This window comes from Pseudophryne corroboree, chromosome 2 (genome assembly GCF_028390025.1).
Source record: "Pseudophryne corroboree isolate aPseCor3 chromosome 2, aPseCor3.hap2, whole genome shotgun sequence".
Taxonomy (NCBI): domain Eukaryota; kingdom Metazoa; phylum Chordata; class Amphibia; order Anura; family Myobatrachidae; genus Pseudophryne; species Pseudophryne corroboree.
The window spans coordinates 57,526,267-57,550,925 of NC_086445.1; the positions used below are offsets into that span (position 1 = coordinate 57,526,267).

General features: G+C 45.7%; 1 long non-coding RNA gene across 1 annotated transcript in view; it reads right to left on the minus strand.

Moving 5' to 3' along the window:
• Positions 1-24,659, minus strand: part of LOC134998088 (uncharacterized) — an 80,774-nt gene that overhangs the window by 27,163 nt on the left and 28,952 nt on the right. The window contains exons 3-4 of the long non-coding RNA XR_010200416.1: positions 11,175-11,209; positions 3,924-3,958 (exon numbers count right to left, since the gene is read on the minus strand). This is a non-coding gene — a long non-coding RNA (uncharacterized LOC134998088). The remainder of the gene's footprint in view (positions 1-3,923; positions 3,959-11,174; positions 11,210-24,659) is intronic.

Consider the following 24,659-nt stretch of genomic DNA (forward strand, 5'->3'; position numbering starts at 1 on the left):
TTTCTCTGAAAGTGAAACGGCAACACGGCTGGATTCTATATGTTCCAAAATCGCAGTTGGTTCTTACAGCTCATCTGCCTCTCCTAGGCATGATCCTAGACACAGACCAGAAAAATGTTTATCTCCCGATAGCGAGAGCTCAGGAGCTCGCGACACTGGTCAGGAATCTATTAAAACTAAAACAGGTGTCAGTGCATCACTGCACTCGAGTCCTGGGAAGGAGGGTGGCATCATACGAGGCCATTCCCTTCGGCAGGTTCCATACCTTCCAATGGGACTTACTGTACAAGTGGTCCGGATCACATCTTCGGATGCATCGGTTAATCACCCTATCCCCCAGAGCAAAGGTGTCTCTCCTGTGGTGACTGCAGAGTGCTCATCTTCTCGAAGGTCGCAGATTCGGCATTCAGGACTGGGTCCTGGTGACCACGGATGCAAGCCTCCGAGGGTGGGAGGCAGTCACACAGGGAAGAAATTTCCAAGGGCTGTGGTCAAGGCAGGAGACTTTCCTTCACATCAATATCCTGGAACTAAGGGCCATATACAACGCCCTAAGTCAAGCGGAGACCCTGCTTCGCGACCAACCGGTTCTGATCCAGTCAGACAATATCACCGCAGTGGCTCATGTAAACCGCCAAGGCGGCACAAGGAGCAGGGTGGCGATGGTAGAAGCCACCAGAATTCTTCGCTAGGCGGAGAATCACGTAAGCACACTGTCAGCAGTGTTCATTCCGGGAGTGGACAACTGGGAAGCAGACATCCCCAGCAGGCACGACCTCCACCCGGGAGAGTGGGGACTTCACCAAGAAGTCTTCACGCAGATTGCAAATCGACGGGAACTGCCACAGGTGGACATGATGGCGTCCCGCCTCGACAAAAAGCTAAAATGGTATTGCGCCAGGTCAAGGGACCCTCAGGCGATAGCTGTGGACGCACTAGTAACACCGTGGGTGTTCCAGTCGGTCTATGTGTTTCCTCCTCTTTCTCTCATAGCAAAGGTGCTGAGAATTGTAAGAAAAAGAGGAGTGAGAACAATACTCATTGTTCCGGATTGGCCATGAAGGACTTGGTACCCGGAACTGCAAGAAATGCTCACAGAGGACCCATGGCCTCTGCCTCTCAGACAGGACCTGTTGCAACAAGGGCCCTGTCTATTCCAAGACTTACCGCAGCTGCGTTTGACGGCATGGCTGTTGAACACCGGATCCTAGCGGAAAAAGGCATTCCGGATGCAGTTATTCCTACGCTGATAAAGGCTAGGAAGGACGTGACAGCAAAGCATTATCACCGTATATGGCGAAAATATGTGCTTGGTGTGAGGCCAGGAAGGCCCTACAGAAGAATTCCAGCTGGGTCGATTCCTGCACTTCCTGCAGTCAGGATTGACTATGGGCCTAAAATTAGGGTCCATACAGGTCCAGATTTCGGCCCTATTTATTTTCTTTCAAGGAGAACTGGCTTCACTGCCTGAGGTTCAGACGTTTGTTAAGGGAGTGCTGCATATTCAGCGCCCTTTTGTGCCACCAGTGGCACTTTGGGATCTTAACGTGGTGTTGGGTTTCCTGAAATCCCACTGGTTTGAGCCATTTAAGACTGTGGAGCTAAAGTATCTCACGTGGAAAGTGGTCATGCTGTTGGCCTTAGCTTCGGCTAGGCGTGTGTCAGAATTGGCGGCTTTGTCATGTAAAAGCCCCTATCTGGTTTTCCAGATGGACACGGCAGAATTGCGGACTCGTCCGCAATTTTCTGCAAAAGGTGGTGTCATCTTTTCATTTTAACCAACCTATTGTGGTGCCTGCGGCTACTTGTGACTTGGAAGATTCCAAGTTGCTTGACGTAGTCCGGGCTTTGAAGAATTATGTAACCCGAACGGCTGGGGTCAGGAAGACTGACTCGCTGTTTATCCGGTATGCATCCAACAAAGTGGGTGCTCCTGCTTCAAAGCAAGCTATTGCTCGCTGGATCTGTAACACGATTCAGCGGGCTCATTCTGTGGCTGGATTGCCGCATCCAAAATCAGTGAAGGCCCATTCCACAAGGAAGGTGGGCTCTTCTTGGGCGGCTGCCCGAGGGGTCTAGGCATTACAGCTTTGCCGAGCTGCTACTTGGTCGGGTTCAAACACATTTGCAAAATTCTACATGTTTGATACCCTGGCTGAGGAGGACCTTGTGTTTGCCCATTCGGTGCTGCAGAGTCATCCGCACTCTCCCGCCCGTTTGGGAGCTTTGGTATAATCCCCATGGTCCTTACGGAGTCTCCAGCATCCACTAGGACGTTAGAGAAAATAAGATTTTACTTACCGGTAAATCTATTTCTCGTAGTCCGTAGTGGATGCTGGGCGCCCGTCCCAAGTGCGGACTTTTTCTGCAATGCTTGTATATAGTGTAGCCCTTTGTATGTATATATGTATATAGAAAATGGCTTTTCCCACTGTAAATAGAAAATGGCTTTTCCCACTGTAAACACTAAAGTTACAGATCAATGGTATTTATAGAAGTATAGTCTGTATAATAAGCATTGTTTGTGGTGATATGCTATAATGCAATATAGAGACTGTTATTATGGTATTTGGGATACTGGAGGGGCTCGAGGCAGTATTGTCAGGTGGTGAGGGAGAACGTGAGCGGCTGTAGAGAAACTTCCAGGAGGTGCACGAGAGAGCGGCGTTAAACTGAAACAACGGCTCGTGCTGGAGGGAAGCGAGGGAGGAGACGCTGCGGAGAGACGGAGTGAAGGAAGCCGGATAGCTCCGTCCCGACGGCTCCCATCGTGAGAGACTGAAAGCTCAAGAACGACAGCCCGGCTCATCACCTCTGCTAACTGAGCCCCGGAGCCACTAATATCGGAGGAAAAGACCTGAGGACAGGACGAAGTCGGATTCCCTGTATTTTAACCCTTATTGCTGAGGGGATACCTAGTACTCAACTTACTGGTATGTAACACCCCTATTGAAGAGGAAATAAATCATACCTGAAACTGACAGGAGTGTTACACGGAGACAGCCCAGCGGGGAACTGCAGTCAACACCCCCTATGTTATACTCCTAATTCCCTCCGGATAATTAAAATTTGTCTCTAATAGGGTATGGGGATAGATTGATCAGGGCTGCACCAATCCCGCTTCAGCAGATGAGCTGTCCGTAACTCTGGGTCCCCCTATGGACGGTATGAAATAAAAGGTATTGTGCAGGGGGAGCAGTGACGCACTTTGGGACTGCCTTTATTGAAATCCCTCAGCTAGGGTAAACTACACATTTACTTTTACTAAAGACATTGAAATCGTATGTCCCTATTATTTAATCCATAGCGCCTAATCCCCTTTTGATTGGTAACTAGAGCTATATATGTGTTGCCTATTTGGGGGAGATCTCAGGACACAATATTGATAAACTGCCCGTAACGGAGGATGAGCTACCTAATTGGATATTAGGATTAACTAGAATATATAAATGAAATTTAAGTATTCCTGATTTATATATATATATATATATATATATATATATATATATTATCTGCAAATTCCGATTAAGCATCTGGAATTCCTTTCATAACCTTGGATATAAAGCTTCTTCAAGGGCCCCCACAGTGCACCAACGACTACGTCAGAATATCTAAGATAATTACCCGGGCAGCTCGCATATTTTAACTATACTTCTAAGTGGGGCGGACATTATGGGGATATGACCTCATGGTAAACGGAGAGTTGGGATTGGTTATGAATTAGAACCGGTTCTAATATATTATTGGTAGACCTGCCTAGTAGTTAGGAATAATACTATTAATTAAATGTATTAATATAGTTTCAGATAATAAATTGTAACCCATTAATTTATTATTAGGTAGGATATCCATGAGAAAGTTGTATATATATATAATATGATATAATATTGTATTGTTAATAAACTAATTACACTGTTACTTACCTTTGACTGGGAGTCACGGAGAATTGTTGACCGATCTGAAAGACAAACAAAAGGTTGGTGTCAAATTTATTAATTGTTTAAGTACAATTTATTTCTTAAATGTAGGGCTTACCCAAGCAAGCCCTTTAATATTGATGCTTGGGTGGAGGCACTCATAATTAATTCTCAAGTAATCTAATAATATTCTGAAACCCAAAGTAAAAGAGGGTTACATGTGGAGGCACTGCTGAGATCATTATAGTACTGTTGTCTCCTGGTTACCAAAATTATTGTCAGTATGGAAAGTATTACTGAAATTGATGTAGGGCGATGGTGCCAAGAGAAAGGGGTAGATCCTCTATATTGTTTTGGATTACAAGGAAATATGGTCACTGTCACGGATGAAGGTATTGTAAAGACTGTGAGGAATTTATGTGGTGTCATTCAACCCTATATAGTTGATAAATGGTCCGGCCCCTCTGGAAATGTTTGTGCTGTATTAATTAAGACTGAACACCTATTGGACCGAACCCTGATTCCCAGTATGGTATTATTAGAAGGCACTATGGGAAGGAAAGTACAAATACTATGGTCTGAAGAAAGGAATGAAGAGGAAGCGACCGAAGTAGCTCAAGTAGAATCCGTAGTTTGTTCCGGAATAGGAGAACCCCAGTCAGGTGGTTGTTTTCCGACGACGGGGAAAGAAGGAGATTCTACCCCGAAGGGTATATCTGACAATCCAGTAGATAATGTAGTGGATAAAGTGGTAAATCAACTGGAAAGGTGGCATTATGAAGGAGGGTACCGACGATTAAGAATTTTTTCCGGAATTATCCCTGTTCCAGCGGGAGAAGAAACGTATGAATTGTGGCGAGAGGCGGCAATACAGCATTCTGAGGAATGGCAATGCCCCGAACATATAAGGCGACAACGGGTAGTTGAGAGCTTACGTGGACCCGCCATGGGGGTAATCCAGGCTACTCGAAGGAGTAACTCTACTGCCACCCTGAAGGATTATATCGAAGCCTTGGATTATTCCTTTGGAACATTGGAAGATGTGGGAGATTTGATGGCCCGATTGAACTGTACCTACCAAGATTATGGAGAGTCTTTGACTCATTATATATACAGGGTCGATCGATTAATATATAAGATTGTGGACAAGGGAGGACTTATTCCCGAGGTAGTTAATGAAAAAAGGTTACATCAAGTCTTAAAAGGGGCTCTGACTAATAACCCTGTAGCTCAAAGATTAAGATGCACTATGGCTAGAGGGACGACCCCTCCCACATTGACCGAGTTAGTTAAAGAGGTAAAATTGGAAGAGGTTCAAATCGAGACACGGGAAAAGTCTGTTAGAAAAGTTAAAGTGGTGTTACCATTGGCTGACACTCCTCCTAATAATCTAGATGACCGAATATTAAAATTAATGGAGGAGCAGAACAAGAAAATTGATAAACTAATTGCTTTACAGAATTCCCCCCAAACTCTTATGACAACTCGGACATCTGGATGGGGTAGAGGACTCAATCGGAGGGGAGGACAGAGAACTAATATAGAGTGTTATAGCTGCGGGCAGCTAGGGCATCGGTCTTTTGAATGTCCCATATATCGGTATGACACCCGAGGAAGCCACCAACCTAGGAGAAGGGAGATTCTGGAGGAAAATGAGAACGGGAGCCCTGTGGACCCCTCACAGGCTCCCCGATCATAAAAGTTTAAGCAATGGGGAGTGCACAATGGTCTCATAATCTTCCGGAGAATTTATTGGGACATGCACCATTAACTAGAGCTATTATACATGGCAAAGACTGTACTATTTTAATGGATAGTGGGTCGCAAGTATCCATTGTATTTGAGTCATGGTACCATGAACATCTTTCAGATATCCCCATTCGACCTCTAAGTGGACTCACCATCTGGGGATTGAGTGAGCAAAGGTATCCCTATCTAGGGTATATTATAACACAAATTACCTTTGAACCGGGCTTGGGATCCCCCAATGAGACTGTTCCATTGATAGCTCTAGTTTGTCCGGATTCTCCAGGAGACAATGGAAATTTACCTGTCATTGTGGGTACGAATACTAACATGTACCGGAATCTCATTAAGTGGTGTGAAAAACAAGAACTTGAACACCGATTCCATCCGGGAATGGAAGATCTGGAAGGAAAATGTAGGTACCTAACACCCCATGACTGTTTATCTGAAGAGAAAAGGGCCTCAGAACCATGTGATAATGGGCATGAGAAATTAAGATTTAACTTAGAATCGTGTTTTGAGGGAAGTGACATCCCAGAGGACAGTAAACAACTTTTGATGGAACAATTATTACAGAAGGAGGCAGTTTTTTCCAAAGATGAATGGGATCTAGGGTCTGCTATAGGAGTGGAACATCGTATTAAATTGACAGATGAAACTCCTTTCCGTGAAAGGTCGAGGCGGCTGGCCCCTGCTGATTTCGAGGATGTACGGAGTCATCTAAAAGGGCTACTGGAGAATCAAGTAATTGCAGATTCCGAAAGTCAATACGCTTCCCCTATAGTGGTGGCAAGAAAGAAAAATGGGGAGATTAGACTGTGCATAGACTACCGCACGTTGAACAGACGAACTGTCCCTGATCAATACACCGTTCCTAAGGTTGATGAAGCGTTGGATTGTCTGCAAGGCAGCCAATGGTTTTCGGTGTTGGACCTACGCTGTGGGTATTACCAGATTCCCATGAGTCCATCTGATAGATCCAAGACGGCTTTTATATGTCCTATTGGGTTTTTTGAATTTCTGAAGATGCCACAAGGTATAACTGGAGCCCCCGCCACCTTCCAGCGGACTATGGAAAGAACCGTAGGCGATATGTGCTATCGGGAAGTGTTAGTTTATTTGGATGACATCATTGTCTTTGGTAAGACTCTTAAAGAGCACAATGAGAGATTGATAAAAGTATTAGATCGGTTACAATCCCGAGGTCTTAAATTATCAATTGACAAGTGTAAATTCTGTCGTTCATCTGTCAAATATTTAGGGCACATTGTAAGTCCACAAGGGATATCAACTGACCCTGATAAAGTCAACACCGTACAGAATTGGCCAAGACCCGAAAATCTCAAGGATTTGCGATCATTTTTGGGATTTTGCGGGTATTATCGCAAATTTGTCCCTTTATATTCTCAAATTGCCAGACCACTTACAGATCTTACCAGAGGGTATCCGCCACGGAAGGGGGTGTACTACCAACCCAGGCCGAAACCCTTATTTCAAGGTTATTTTAAACCTAGGGAACCTTTTGGCAGTAGATGGACCACAGCATGTGAAGAAGCCTTTACCAAATTAAAAGAACAATTAACACAAGCTACAGTATTAGCGTATGCAAACCCGGAACTTCCTTATGAAATTCACATAGATGCCTCCTTTGATGGTCTAGGAGGTGTTTTATATCAACAACAGGATCAACAACTCCGACCAGTGGCATATGTTAGTCGGGGACTATCTCAAAGTGAGAAGAGATATCCTGTGCATAAATTGGAATTTCTCGCTCTTAAGTGGGTAGTAACTGAGAAGTTCCATGACTATCTTTATGGCGCTCGGTTTGTGATCCAAACCGATAACAATCCGTTAACATACATCCAGACAACAGCTAAACTTGACGCTACAGGACATCGATGGTTGGCAGCCCTAAGCAATTATAATTTCACCATAAAATACCGACCCGGTAACCGTAATCAGGATGCTGATGCTCTATCCCGAATGCCTCGTAAACAAGGTAATGAAGATATCCCAGAATGGGTAGAAGTTCCTGCCGCAGATGTAAAGGTACTTTGTCAGCAAGTCAGCATTACTAGGACCTCAATGGTAGCGGCCATTACATTGATTGGAGCCTCCGAACAAGCTATACCGTATCAGTATTGTAGGCTGAATCAAGCCGAAATGGATGGAATGGAAATGATCAGCTCAGCACAGATGGCAATGGAACAGAAATCAGATGAAAATATTTCTCCAATAGTCCGTATTTTAGAAGGAGGTCCCGTACAGGTTCAAGGAGAGAATCTTACGATAAAAGCCCGAATGTTGATTCGTCAGCTAAAGCGACTAATCTTACAAGATGGATTAGTTTATAGGAGCAGTTTACGGCCGGATGGCAGCAAAAGATTACAATTGGTACTACCCGATAACTATACACAGTTGGTCCTATCTGAGTTACATGATAGGCATGGCCATTTGGGATACGACAAAACCCAAGGATTGATTGCTGATCGTTTTTTCTGGCCTTTCATGAACAAAGATATTGAAAGTTACTGCAAGACATGTGGGAATTGTATACTGAGCAAAACACTTCCCTCAAGAACCGCTCCCTTAGTAAACATTCAAAGCTCGGGACCCATGGACTTAGTCTGCATTGACTTTTTAAGTTTGGAAGAACCAGGGGGGAAGGATGGAAACATCTTAGTGATTACAGACCATTTCACTAGGTATGCTCAGGCCTACGTGACCCCAAATCAGAAAGCCGTTACTGTGGCTAAAACCCTATGGGAAAAGTTCTTTCAGAATTACGGATTACCAGCAAGAATACATTCAGATCAAGGACGAGATTTCGAAAGTAGACTAATTAAGGAACTCTGCCTGTGTTGTGGGATAAGAAAATCCCGAACTACTCCTTACCATCCCCAAGGGGATCCGCAACCTGAAAGGTTCAATAGGACTTTATTAAATATGCTAGGAACCTTGAATCCAATACAAAAATACCAGTGGAAGCAACATATTTCGTCTTTAGTGCATGCATATAATTGTACTAAGAATGGGTCTACAGGGTATACACCTTATTTTTTAATGTTTGGAAGAGAAGCTAGACTACCCATTGATGTTTGTTTGGGGACACCATCATATGCCAATGCTTCTTCCCATAATCAATACGTAAAACGCCTTCAGAAGCAGTTAAAAAATGCCTATCAATTAGCTCAAGAGGCTGCTAAACGCTCTGAAAAAAAAAAATTCAATATGATCGTCATGTAAGAGAGCATCGGTTACTTCCTGGAGACAAAGTATTGCTTCGAATGTTTGGGGTTCCAAGAAGTCGAAAAATTACTAATCGATGGCGACCCAATCCATATATTATTATAAAACAACTTCCAGACCTCCCCGTTTATCAATTGGTACCTGAAGATGGAATAGGTCCCCAGGTAACCTATCATCGTCAGCACATATTACCTATATCTCATGATACCCGATGGAGAAGTATTAGCGGTGAGACTGAAAAAGTCACTTCTCTTCATGGATCAAGGAAGTTGGGTACTACCTCCAATAAAATGGACACTTTAGTAGAAGAAGTTGAAGAGGATGAGCAATATTATATTGGGAGGTACTATAAAGAGGAGGAGCCTTCGGGGCCTAGTGGAAGAATTGCAGTGGATACACACCCGTGGGATAATGGTTCTACCATGTATAATAAGGAGGGAGATCGGGAAGACATCAGTAGGATGGATGAAAAAAGTGACTACGAAGGTATTTATGTACCTGTAGGGAGTGATGATATGGGAGAGAACACCCCTGAACCAGAAATGCGTTCTATTCCTTTACCTAGGCCTCAAAGAGTAAGGAGGCCCCCTAGGGTACTCACCTATGACCAATTGGGAACTCCTACGGAAGTACCTTTGGTGGTACACTCCACTCCCGTATTACCATGGCCCTATTTTTAATAAGATATATTATATGGGATGGTGATTTCATAATTCCATTCATTAGAATCACCAGGGGGAGAATGTAGCCCTTTGTATGTATATATGTATATAGAAAATGGCTTTTCCCACTGTAAATAGAAAATGGCTTTTCCCACTGTAAACACTAAAGTTACAGATCAATGGTATTTATAGAAGTATAGTCTGTATAATAAGCATTGTTTGTGGTGATATGCTATAATGCAATATAGAGACTGTTATTATGGTATTTGGGATACTGGAGGGGCTCGAGGTAGTATTGTCAGGTGGTAAGGGAGAACGTGAGCGGCTGTAGAGAAACTTCCAGGAGGTGCACGAGAGAGCGGCGTTAAACTGAAACAACGGCTCGTGCTGGAGGGAAGCGAGGGAGGAGACGCTGCGGAGAGACGGAGTGAAGGAAGCCGGATAGCTCCGTCCCGACGGCTCCCATCGTGAGAGACTGAAAGCTCAAGAACGACAGCCCGGCTCATCACCTCTGCTAACTGAGCCCCGGAGCCACTAATATCGGAGGAAAAGACCTGAGGACAGGACGAAGTCGGATTCCCTGTATTTTATCCCTTATTGCTGAGGGGATACCTAGTACTCAACTTACTGGTATGTAACACCCCTATTGAAGAGGAAATAAATCATACCTGAAACTGACAGGAGTGTTACACGGAGACAGCCCAGCGGGGAACTGCAGTCAACACCCCCTATGTTATACTCCTAATTCCCTCCGGATAATGAAAATTTGTCTCTAATAGGGTATGGGGATAGATTGATCAGGGCTGCACCAATCCCGCTTCAGCAGATGAGCTGTCCGTAACTCTGGGTCCCCCTATGGACGGTATGAAATAAAAGGTATTGTGCAGGGGGAGCAGTGACGCACTTTGGGACCGCCTTTATTGAAATCCCTCAGCTAGGGTAAACTACACATTTACTTTTACTAAAGACATTGAAATCGTATGTCCCTATTATTTGATCCATAGCGCCTAATCCCCTTTTGATTGGTAACTAGAGCTATATATGTGTTGCCTATTTGGGGGAGATCTCAGGACACAATATTGATAAACTGCCCGTAACGGAGGATGAGCTACCTAATTGGATATTAGGATTAACTAGAATATATAAATGAAATTTAAGTATTCCTGATTTCTATATATATATATATTATCTGCAAATTCCGATTAAGCATCTGGAATTCCTTTCATAACCTTGGATATAAAGCTTCTTCAAGGGCCCCAACAGTGCACCAACGACTACGTCAGAATATCTAAGATAATTACCCGGGCAGCTCGCATATTTTAACTATACTTCTAAGTGGGGCGGACATTACGGGGATATGACCTCATGGTAAACGGAGAGTTGGGATTGGTTATGAATTAGAACCGGTTCTAATATATTATTGGTAGGCCTGCCTAGTAGTTAGGAATAATACTATTAATTAAATGTATTAATATAGTTTCAGATAATAAATTGTAACCCATTAATTTATTATTAGGTAGGATATCCAGGAGAAAGTTGTATATATATATAATATGATATAATATTGTATTGTTAATAAACTAATTACACTGTTACTTACCTTTGACTGGGAGTCACGGAGAATTGTTGACCGATCTGAAAGACAAACAAAAGGTTGGTGTCAAATTTATTAATTGTTTAAGTACAATTTATTTCTTAAATGTAGGGCTTACCCAAGCAAGCCCTTTAATATTGATGCTTGGGTGGAGGCACTCATAATTAATTCTCAAGTAATCTAATAATATTCTGAAACCCAAAGTAAAAGAGGGTTACAATAGTTATTGCTTAAATAAGGGTTATGTTATAGTTGCATCAGGGTTTATCTGATGCTCTGTTATTGTTCATACTGTTAACTGGGTAAATTTATTACGAGTTATACGGTGTGATTGGTGTGGCTGGTATGAGTCTTACCCTGGATTCCCAAATCCTTTCCTTGTAATGTCAGCTCTTCCGGGCACAGTTTCCTTAACTGAGGTCTGGAGGAGGGGCATAGAGGGAGGAGCCAGTGCACACCAGATAGTACTAAATCTTTCTTTAGAGTGCCCAGTATCCTGCGGAGCCCGCTATTCCCCATGGTCCTTACGGAGTCCCCAGCATCCACTACGGTCTACGAGAAATAGATTTACCGGTAAGTAAAATCTTATTTTTTAGTGTTTAGAGTGTACACCTGCATTTTCATTTTTCCTGGATAGTGATGCAAGTCTCAGCACCCTGTATACTGTAGCACCCCTTATTATGTTTAAGATAAGGGTGTGCAGTCCAGCTCCAACCTGAAGGTGAAGACTGCTTCCAGAGCCCTAACTAGTCTTTTTGGAGCCCTCTGCCAGAAAGAGAATTGGCTCCCCCCGTATTTTTCCAATAGGGACATAAGTTGCAGGCCTCGCACGGAAGGGGCACGACAAAATTGATCCCAGAAAAAGCCCATGCTATGATGCCCCTACACTCACACATAAATCCTCTTTATACCACATGCATGCACTCAACCTGAGAGCTCGCCGCTAATTCAGCCACAATAACCCTCATTAAATAACACATTTCAATATACTGTTACATCTAGGGCTCAAACCCACAACCTGCTGCATCCCAGCCAAACACCCCTCCCAGTGAGCCACATGATCCTGCATAAAAACAATGAGATTTCTAACTATATGAAGCTACCTGCACCCCATTAAAAACTATAAACAGCAGTGAAATTGAGCAGTTCCATGCAGTGTCCAGCCACACATCCAATCCCTTGCAGGCACACACTACATAGATCTGCCCAGCTGTAACGCTGATCACCCCTTCACAAAGTACAAGGTAAGCTTCAAATAGTTAGAACTCTCCAGCCTGGAATTCTCTAGCTTTCTATGCAGGGGCAGATAGATTGAATAGAGTGTCCGACTGCAGTGCCATAGGCAACGGGTTCACACACGTCGGCATCCCGAAATGTAATAAAGGACAGTGTGACTGAACAACAAAGAGTTATCAAGTCAAGTCCATGAATGCTGTATAGGTATAAGGGACAAAAAGGGGTGGGGGTAGGAGACAGGGGCGGTCAGGAGATGCTGGGCTTCAAAAAGGGGGAAGCTGCAAGTGAAAGTACTTAGATGATTACTGAAAAATGCTGCCAACAGCGCCCCCTACCCTGCAGCGCTATGTGTTGAGAACACTCCGCACACACCTAGTTACGGCCCTGACTGCTTCGACCTGGTATTTGAACCCCTCCCATCTGCCCTTAGATGTTTTTAAGCACTGAAAGGTTCCTGCATTGCTTGATAAATTGATTTTGTAGGTTAGAATTAGGGTGTGCAGTCCAGTCCCCCCCCACCCCCATTTTTTCAAAAACAAATAAATTGGGTGGGGGGTTGGTTAGGGTTAGGCTGCTGGAGGGGAGGGCTAGGGGTTGGCGTTACTGCTGGAACCTCTGGACTGCCAGAGATCCGCTAGCAGATAAGTGATAGCTGTACCAGGACACACTGTTTTGTCGCCATTCTAATCATGTCATCGCGATGAATGTCGACAAAAGACATCCAATCCAAATAATTCCTGTATAATAGTTCACTACACCACGAAAAAATAGATTATGTTTAATTTATCAGTCGGAATAAATCCATGCAATCTGTACCGTCTCCTTGATGCTAGTTGTGCGTTGCTGATGCTATTCTCACAGCTTTGGCGAGCGCTGGGAAAGGGGCGTACTGTGCGCCACTGATTATTTCATCCGCAGCCAAACTCTTTGTTTCTGTGAGTAAAACTGATCTGCTGGCCCTGATCCAAATGAAGCCGGAGCACTGAGGCATCCAGGGAGGTCCGGCACGTGAGCACAAACATGCTGGATGGATTTCACGCCAGGCCACCTCGCCAGACACCTACCCATGCAGACTTGGCAGTCCTGTCCTATAGCGAGAGGCAGGAGATCCGTACAGGAGCAGGCACAGAGAAGTCAGAGACAGAGCCATGGATTCAGGATCTGACCACTGGAGCTTGCTCACAGTCTGCGCCTGTAATGACTTGTGTTGTCATCCGCAGTATTAGTCATTTCAGAGTGTGTCGTTCTGCTGTGTGTGTTATTTTACTATTTACACCCTTTGTTATCCTGTGCAAAGTGCGTCTTTTTGCTACTTGGTTTATTACAAGTAGATTTATTGTTGTGTATTTGTATACATATTATGTACAGTGTCCGGACAGCACTTATGTCGACACCTATTGGTTGACAGTGACTAGGCCGACACCAGAAATGGGTCAACACGGAAAAGAGTCGACATGAGTTTTTCCTTTTTTTTTTTACTTTTTTATACTCTACGATCCACGTGGACTACAATTGGGAGCGGGAACCTTGCCCGCAGCCATGCGAGGGGACACGGTGCACTAATTGGGGTTCCCCGTCACTTTACGAAGAAAACAACACCAAAAAAACCATAAAAAAAACCTCATGTCGACGTTGTTCAGGTCGATCTAATGGCCGTGTTGACTATTTCCTGTGTCGACCTACTCACTGTCAACCCTGAGTCCCATCCCCTTATGTAGTACCTGGATTACTGTGATTTAGGGAAAGTCTCTGCCAACGCTGCGGAAATTGATATTGCAGTACCAGGTATTCCTGGGATCAGGTGTGTCATTGTTTTTACAATTGGACTAAGTCGTATTACTCAATGTGATTGGCCAAGAATCTCCGCAGCCAGTGGGGGGGAAGGGGATCTGGCGGAAAAGGGGGTCATGTGATTAGGCAGGTATCCCCGTCCGCTGGACGATTGTGTTTTCTAACTGGTTGTCTACCCAAAAGACATTCCATTAACTGTATAAGACGTTCAGAGCCGTGCGTATTCCTGATGGTCATGTTCTGGAGCGGTTTTATTGCAACTGCCCATGCACAAAAATCCCTAAAAACTCCTACGGTGCTTGCATTACACAGAGTGTCCATAGAGAGGCGCTGTTGCAGTTGAGGCACACCGTATCAGAAATAGTGTGGAAAAAACCTGAGTCGGAGCCCCGGCTCATGTATGACAGGGATAATGCCAAGTTCTGTCCACTTACACCCACGGCACAAGGGGAATTGAATGAAACTCCGCTTCATACCCTGTGTGTCTGGCAATTTGGGAATGTACGGCTGGCAATAGGGGGTATATACTCCATCTCTGCAATATGTCTTGCAGTGTGGTTTATCTGTAATATACGGCTGTAAATGGGAGATAGGCCTGTGCATTGCACTAGGGTAGGCCTGGTCTACCTGTGGCTCTCCATGTGTTTTGAACTACAAGGCCCAGCTGTTTGCTGGCAGAACATAAACATAATGAGACTTTTACAACACATAATGGGCCTAATTCAGACCTGATCACTCGCTAGGGTTTTTTCTGCAGTCCTGCATTCGCATAGTCACCGCCCATAGGGGAGTGTCTTTTCGCTTTGCAAGTGTGTGAACGCCTGTGTAGCAGAGCTGTACAAACAAATCTTGCGCAGTCTCTGAGTAGCCCAGGACTTACTCAGCCGCTGCGATCACTTCAGCCTGTCCGGGACCGCAATTGACGTCAGGAACCCTCCCTGCAAATGCATGTACACGCCTGCGATTTTCCAACCACTCCCAGAAAACCGTGAGTTGACACCTACGAACGCCTTCTCCTTGCGATCGCCCGTGTGAACGGATCCGTCGCACAAACCAATCGCTGAGCGGCGATCCGCTTTGTACCCGAGCGACGCACATGCGCAGTTTAGACCTAATCGCCCACTGTACGAAAACGCAGCCTAGCGATCAGATCCAGACCTGCACTAGGGGGTTATCTGTGGACTATGTGGTTTAATAATCTGGCTGGCAGTGTGGGCAGTGTATGGGGGCAGTGCCTGACTGGTAGTGCGGGTGGTGTCTGGGGGCAATCTCTGGCTGGCAGTGTGGGTGATGTCTGTGGGGTTGGGGCTGATATGCAGGACGATCTCCGACTTTTTTTTAAAGAGGCAATTACTTTACAAGGCATGGTTTGCCTTGTTAAGTGATTGCCCCTTTAAAAAAACATCTGAGATCGGAGGGCATCTGGCACCTCTGGTGATCCCGGGCGTCATTACATCTGGCCCTTTATGTGAGCCAACCGATGCCCACCATGGATGGCTGTGCTGACGGTGCCTCAAACCTGCTGAGCAAAAACAAACCTGCTTCTACTTTTGCTTCAAATTGGAAAAGTCGGTGGCGCAGTGATGGCCTTCCCGTTACAAGACGTCCCTGGGGATAGGTTATGAATGTAATAAAAATGGCAGCAGGACTACTACCTGTTAGGGTGTGTACACACGGTGAGATTCGGGCTATGCCCGATTCTCACTATGCGACAGGGGCCGGGTCGGCACTTAGCCAGTATCGCAAGCACATAATGAGTGCGCTTGCGATACTTGCTATGTGCGATTTTGGCTAAGTCCCGATTTTTTTTTTTTAAATAGAGTTTGTTTATTCGAAAAAGGATCACCAGTACAGACATAGCGTTAAACATGGGAAATCGGATAATACAGGATAAGCAATGCAACAGTTTTTAGCTTGTGTAAACTCAAAAAGCATAATACATTACATCACATGCACAATTGCTCCCATAGCACTACCAAGCTCACGGTGTAAGGAAAATCTAATGTCCGTAAACAGGTCGTAAATCACATATTAAACATTTTCAATTTTTCCCCCAGTTATTTAGCAGTTACAACTCTAACTAGTAGGCCGTAGTATAGCCTACGGATACTTTTACAACATAGAAAAAATAAAAAAAATAAAAATAGAAAAACCACAGAAAAGGGAGCGAGAGAGAAAGAAAAAAAAAACAACAAACAACAAGAAGCAGTATTACAATAAAATAGCTGAGGTATATGGAATAAAGATTGATATCGCGACCAGGCCTTGCATGAGCCTAGGACGCACATCGCTACCAAGGCGCAGTGTTTCTCATAGCGCAAGGGCGGGAGAGGAGTATACAGAGGTAATCCAAGGGGACCATATTTTCTCATATTTAGAAATGGCATTGTTTTTCATGAATATATAGCGGTCTTTAAGGAGAGTGTCATTAACCAGAGCCTTAAAGGCAGATACAGTAGGGCGACGCGGGGCCATCCATGACCGCGCAATGCACATTTTGGCCAGGGCACAAATACTATGAGCATAGAGGCCCTCCCACTTGGACCCCGAAGCAGGACCCCCCATTCCCAGTACACAGAATCTCGAAGTCAACATACTCCCAGGCATCCCCGTGCGCTCCAGAATCGACCTGACCCCAGACCAAAACTCCTGAATGGACGGACACTCCCACACAAGGTGCCAAAAGGATCCCCCATCGGCCCCACATTTAGGGCAAACAGCTGTATTGCCAGCCCCAAATCTGGCCAACCGAACCGGTGTCATATAGGATCTGTGCAAAATAAAAAGCTGTATTTGTTGAAATCGGAGTGACTTAGTTGCCATACCCGGGTATTCCAGGGCTAGCTCCCAGTCCTCCTCGCCTATGGGGCCTAGATCACACTCCCAATGCGCACGGAGTCCCGAAAGAGGGTCTGCATGAAGTATTTTTAATAGGTACGAGTAGGTGAAAGAAATCACCTTTACCCGCCCCAACGAGCTTAAAAAGGTCTTTATGGGAAAATGAAGGAGCGCCAGGGGTGAGTCCCGAAATTGTGACTGCAAGGCGTGTCGGAGTTGTAGGAATCTAAAAAAATAAGAATTAGGTATACCAAATTCCTCCTTTAATTGCTGAAACGATTTCAGCGTACCATCACTGTACAATTGGGATATGGAGACAATGGAGTACGAACCCACACCGCCCCACCCTCGAGAGCCCCCAGCTCGGGTAGTGAAGTAGAGTGCCAGAGGGGAGTATCCGGGTCCAAGCCATCAAACCCAAGCAGTTTTCTCATAGCGAGCCAGATCTTCATGGCCTGGAAGACAATAGGGGGAGAGTACCGTGAAACATTCCCACTCAGCAAAACCTGCGCCGGAGAGAGAACCGGATAGTAGCACTGGAGAAACGCCCATTGTAAAGTGTCGGCATCCCCGCCCTGTATCCAGGTGCTAAGATGTGATAACTGAGACGTAAAGTAGTACATTTGAAAGCTGGGTAAGGCTAAACCTCCATCAACCTTCAACCTAGTGAGGGTGTTCAACCCTATCCTAGGCCTTTTGTTGGCCCAAATCAGGGATGATAGTATACCATTCAGTTTCCTAAAGAATGCCGGGAAGATATATACCGGGGATTAACAAACAATGTAAAATAGTTTGGGTAGAATTATCATTTTTATGAGATTAACCCTTCCAGTCACTGTCAGTGGAAGTTTGCACCAAGCTCTCGACTTGCGTATAATCAGTTGCGTCAGTGGGTCCAGATTCAGGGGTATAAAATCAGAAGGGTTATTTGTGACCTGAATTCCTAGATATTTAAACTGATCTGTCCAGCATAGCGGCAGGGAAAGCTTCGGGACCTGGGGAGGAGGACCAATAACAGGCATAATAAATGACTTGGGCCAGAGGCTCTATGGCTATAGCAAATAGGGCAGGGGAGAGGGAGCACCCTTGTCTAGTACCCCGAGACAGGGTAAAGGAGGGTGAAATGTAACCATTTACCAAGATCCTGGCACACGGATTTTGATATAGCAGTCTGATCCATTGTATAAAGTTAGGGCCGAAGCCCATGCATTTCAGAACTCCCCACAGGTAGGACCATTCAACGCTATCGAACGCCTTAGCCGCATCCAAGGAGACCACAACCGAGTCCGAGGGGAAGGCATGCGGAGCCTGTAGAATAGTATACAGCCTACGCAAATTAATAGATGTGGACATGCCCGGCATAAAGCCAGATTGATCCTGGTGTATTATGGACTTAATAACCGAGTTAAGCCGAACCGCCAGAATTTTTGCCAGGATCTTAGCATCAGTAGGAATGAGGGAGATCGGCCTATAGGACTCCAAGAGTCTGGGGTCCTTGCCGGGCTTTGGTAGTACTATAATAACAGCCTCGGACATTGAGGGAGGAAGTTGATTAGTAGTAAACGTATCCGTAAACATAGTAAGCAACTTAGGGCCAAAGAACTCTATATGTGTTTTATACAGCTCAGTGGGGATGCCATCACAACCCGGAGACTTACCGCTGGGGGACAAACCCACTGCCGCGGTCACCTCCTCCAAAGTCAGAGGTGATTCCAGAAAATTACTAGCCTCAGAGGAGAGTCTGGAGAGGGGTACATTATTCAAGTACATGTCTAAGTCTGCCGCGGAGTGCGTCAGCCGAGACTCATACAGATCCCTGTAATATAAAAGGAACAGCCGTGCAATGTCTGGGGTGTTGTCTACAATGGAGCCATCAGGACCAGACATCTGCACCACCGTAGACCCAGGTCGGTCGTAGTGTACTAAATGGGCCAACAAACTACCCGGTCTATCCGCCTGCATGTACAAATTAGTGGGCCGAAACAAAAGGGAGCGCGCGTTTTTATCTGAGAGATGGGCCAGCCATGCCGCCTGAGCCGTCAGCCATTGCGATTTAAGTGCAGAGGTACCCACTGCCAAATAGCGGATCTTGAGGTCCCTAAACTCGGACTCGAGTGTTCTCTCCCTCTCCCTGCATGACAATTTGTGTGAAGCAATTTTACCAATCAGTGTACCACGTAAAAAAGCTTTAAAGGAGTCCCAAATGACAGGAGCCGGGGCCGAGCCCACATTATCCGCAAAAAAAAACTCCCACTTTACTGTCAAGTCCGAACAGTCGCCCAACTGAGCTAACCAGGATGGATGTAACTTCCAATACGACTGTCCCCTCTGGCACTCCACCTCATCAAGGGCGAATGGTCGGACACCCCCCGCGCCTCATAATGAACATCTAAGATTCTGGGCAGCAGCTCAGGGGAGACCAGGGCCAGGTCGATTCTAGAGAATGAACCATGTGTGCCGGAGAAGCATGAGAACTGCCTAAGTGCTGGATGCCGTACCCTCCAAGCGTCCACCCACTGCATATTACTCAGAAAGTCTGCAAATTTAGACTGGGTACCCACTATCCCGGGAGCCGAGGAGGACCTCCGCCTATCCAGTGAGACGTCCAACACATTATTAAAGTCCCCCAAGCAAATAACAGGGGCATGAGGGGAAGAGGCAATAAATGAGGTGGCCTTCTGCAATACATCATATGAGAAAGGTGGAGGAATATACACTGATAGCAGGAAGTAATGACAGGAATTCAATTTGCATTCGAGGAACACAAACGTACCATAGGGGTCAGTATTTACCGTAATCAATTCAAACTGGACAGTTCTTTTTATCATGACTGACACCCCCCGGGAAAAGGAGGAGTGAGAGGAATGATACGCCCATCCCACCCAAGGTCTGCGGAGCGACAGCAGTCTATTCCCCTCTAAATGAGTCTCACTCAAACAGACAATGTCCGCGTCGTATTTCTTAATCATTTTAAGTACCAGGGATCGCTTTACTTTATTGTTGATACCCCGGACATTCCACGCCAAAAATTTTAAGGCAGGCATGACGTCTGTACGGCCATCTGGGACACACCACATATATACCTCGCAGGGTGAACAAGGGACCCCGCAATCAAGGTTATCTGCGCACCTATCCGCCCATATAAAGCAGTAACCTGTATACCCTGCCGTCCGCAAACCCCGGGCCAAGAGCCTAGCCGGTCAAAACCACACATCAGTACCTCACATAGAAAAGAACAAAAATATAGAAAACAATAAACTGAAGAAAGAAAAACAAATCCCACATAGGAACAAACAATACCCAAAGTACCCAAATTCCAACCCCCCTCTCCGTATACCTTCCCAAACAGTGGCATACACATATCCCTAACCAAACCCAACCCTGGAGATCCAAGTGCCTACGGCAAACCTATGCGTAGCATAAAGACCTAAAGTCCCAGTGTAAAAACAGAACCCTAAGTGTATATACCGTTACGCTACGCTACAAAGTCCAGAACCAACAAAACTAGAGGGTGCTCCCTGGACATATACTTGAATGTTGTAGGCCCATGTAGGAGGGGGAACAGGATATCAGTCCGGAGCTAATTGACGGACGCCCGGAGCATATCTGTCCAGCCAGGTCGACGCCTCCCTTGGAGAACTGAAGAACTTAGTCTCCCCGTCCGCCACCACACGCAGCCTGGAGGGGAACAACATCGAGTAGGGAAGATTCAAGTCACGAAGACGCCGCCTAAGTCCCGATTTTGACTATCTCTTCTATAGAGATAGCCAAAATTGACTTGCCTGCACAGTCTGTTTTTTCTTTCGATGCCGACCGCGCATCGGCATCGAATCGGGATCGCAAGGTGACTGTCACCTTGCGATCTGCACTAACTTTTCTTCCGATTTTGACTATATACTCAGAATCGGAAGAAAAAATCTCACCGTGTGTACACACCATAACTCTTTGCAGATTGCTCACAAAGGGGCAGTTTTGGGAGCACAGTAAAAACAAAACACAAGTAACTGTGCACCTTAGTAAAACCATGTTCCACTGCAGGGGGTGCAGATGTAACGTGTAGAGAGGGATTCACTTACAATCTTGTTTATGATCGATATTTAAAAGGGAAATGCTTTTACTAGCAAGAGATGGCTAGTAAAAATCATTGCCCTTTTAAATATCTGCCATAAACATTGATCAGAAGCTTCGCAAATAACCCCCTTAGATTTGTGAGGGGCGTGTCCAAACTGTATGTAAGCTGTGTAATAAGTGTTTCTGGTTCGGCAACCCTTACAGTGCAGCTTGGTTTGTCCAGGTGCAAAGTTACTTATTTTATTTTGCATTGCTTCCACCTCAGAATCAGCCCCAGGATCTGCCTTCCCGATCCACACAGCGCTGTATGTAATGTGGATGCGCCAGCTAGTCCTTGGAAAGAGGTCACGAGTTTTGGCCAGCGCAGAGGAACAGAAGCCAGCACACACTTTCAGGGAGAGACACAATGGCTCCAGCTTTAGGAACATTTGCAGGAATCTTGCCCTGGAAACAAGTTACGTGGTGACTTCATTGCATTTCCAGGATTGTGATACAGTTACACTTCATAAATAATCATTTCAGAACATGTTATACTTGGATGTGCCTTATACACATCAGATGCATAGGGGAGTTTTTTATATTTCTTTTTATTATTTTTAGTGCAGAGGAAAGTTTTACTCTTTCGTACATTTAGAATCCCCACAATGCAGGAAGCGTATAAGTCACTACGTGATTTCAGGTGTTGGGTAGGAAACGCCAGTGTTTGGGATGGCAACGGTCAGGAGACCAACCGCAGCATCCCAATGCTTAGAATCCAGACATGGGGAAGGTAAATATACTTACCCTACCCCAATGCCTCCCTACCCGCAGGCTAATCCTACCCCCCCCCCTCCTCTCCTGAAGCCCAATCCTAACCCTCCCTGGTGTTGCTTAAATCTAACCCACCCTCCCTGCAGCCTAACCCTCCCCCCCGCAGCTTAATCCTAACCCTCCCCCCGCAGCCTAATCCTAACCCTCCCCCAGTAGCCTAAACCTTAGTTCCATCTCCTTTCCCATGGCTTACCTGCGTGGCGGCCGGGTCCACGCTTGTTCGGTATCCCATCGGTCAGTATTCCGGCGACGGGATGGTGCTTCTTGTTGGGATGCCAGCGCCGGAATTTTGATCAGTTTCAGGATTCCACATCGGTATTTCAACGGAACAACAGTAATGTCAGGGCCGGCGATTGTGCGTGCCCGTACGGAGCAACACTGTAATTCCCCCCCTTCCCCCCATAGAGGTAAGGAGCAGCGTTAGTCTTTTATTATATAAGCTAAAACTTCATAATGGAAAAAAAACCCATTCCCAAGACATTATTTCTGTGCTTATTTATAAGACCCAATGACTAGAAGGGATATAGAGGGTAATTCAGACCTGATCGCAGCAGCAAATTTGTTAGCTAATGGGCCAAACCAGGGGGGGCAGATATAACATATGCAGAGAGAGTTAGATTTGGGTGGGTTATTTTGTTTCTGTGCAGGGTAAATACTGGCTGCTTTATTTTTACACTGCAATTTAGATTTCAGTTTGAATACACCCCACCCAAATCTAACTCTCTCTGCACATATTACATCTGCCCCCCCCTGCACTGCACATGGGGCCTAATTCAGACCTGGTTGCCAAAGGCCATTTTTTGCACTGCTGCGACCAGGTAATCGCTGCCTACAGAGGAGGGTGTTAGGGCTGTGCAGGGGAGCGAGCGGTTTTGCAGAGACTGCACAAACCAAAAGTTTGTGCAGTCTCTGCACAGCTCAGGACTTACCCGCTGTGAAGATCCGGACAGGGGCTGACGTCAGGAACACTCCCAGGAAACGGCCGGGCACACCTGTGTTCGGACGGACACTCCCAGGAAATGGTGAGTATCCGCCCTCTCCCCGTCAATCTTCTTGCGATCGCCGGTGCGATCGCTATCTTCGTCCATAGCGTCGCTGCCTGGCGACAGCCGTTGCCTAGCAGCGATGCGCCTGCGCAATGCGGCCGCCACGCATGCGCAGTTCAGACCTGATCGCACGGCTGCAAAAAAATGCAGCGTGCGTTCGGGTCTGAATTAGGCCCATGGTTTTGCCCAACTGCTAACAAATTTGCTTCTGCGATCAGATCTGAATTAGGCCCATAGTTTCGACATTCCATTAGGCTGGGGGTGGAGGGTTAGGCTACGGCATGGAGAGGGTAGGCGTTAGCCATATATCCCCATCACCGTCACCCGTATCAGAGTCGTTATCCATGTCGACTTGCATTACCTGGGCAAGATATCATACCCTTAATAGAACTCACTGGGGTTCGGGTTCAGAGGGCTGAGACAGTACATTGCATTCCTGAGTACATGGAATAGACTCTTCTGGAGAAGATACATACTCTGCAGCACAAGAAACAGAGTCTCTAGACATGGTAATGTGAGATATATAACATACACACACACACAGGAAAATGTCAGACACAGTTTCCCCCAAAGTACCTTCAGAGAGTCACAGAGTTATGGAGCCAGCCTACATAGCGCCCCAGTAGACAGTTATAATAATAAATGTCTGGCGCTGACTGAGTAACCCAAACAGACTACACAGTAATGTGAATAACACTACCCCCCCCCCCCCCTCCCACCACCACCACCACCACCACCTTCTATAGTGATGTGCACCGGACATTTTTCGGGTTTTGTGTTTTGGTTTTGGATTCGGTTCCGCGGCCGTGTTTTGGATTCGGACGCGTTTTGGCAAAACCTCACCGAAAAATTTTTGTCGGATTCGGGTGTGTTTTGGATTCGGGTGTTTTTTTCAAAAACCCCTAAAAAACAGCTTAAATCATAGAATTCGGGGGTCATTTTGATCCCATAGTATTATTAACCTCAATTACCATAATTTCCACTCATTTCCAGTCTATTCTGAACACTGAACACCTCACAATATTATTTTTAGTCCTACAATTTGCACCGAGGTCGCTGGATGGCTAAGCTAAGTGACCCAAGTGGCCGACACAAACACCTGGCCCATCTAGGAGTGGCACTGCAGTGTCAGGCAGGATGGCCGATTTAAAAAATAGTCCCCAAACAGCACATGATGCAAAGAAAAAAAAAGAGGCGCACCAAGGTGGCTGTTTGACTAAGCTAAGCGACACAAGTGGCCGACACAAACACCTGGCCCATCTAGGAGTGGCACTGCAGTGTCAATCAAGACAGAATGGCACTTCCAAAAAATTGTCCCCAAACAGCACATGATGCAAAGAAAAAAAAGAGGCGCACCAAGGTGGCTGTTTGACTAAGCTAAGCGACACAAGTGGCCGACACAAACACCTGGCCCATCTAGGAGTGGCACTGCAGTGTCAATCAAGACAGGATGGCACTTCCAAAAAATTGTCCCCAAACAGCACATGATGCAAAGAAAAAAAGAGGCGCACCAAGGTGGCTGTTTGACTAAGCTAAGCGACACAAGTGGCCGACACAAACACCTGGCCCATCTAGGAGTGGCACTGCAGTGTCAATCAAGACAGGATGGCTGATAAGGGGTCATGTCTAAGGGGTATACTTGTTTCCTTTTCTGTTCCCCTCCTTTTCTCTGTCTGATTCTATTGCTTGTATTATATTA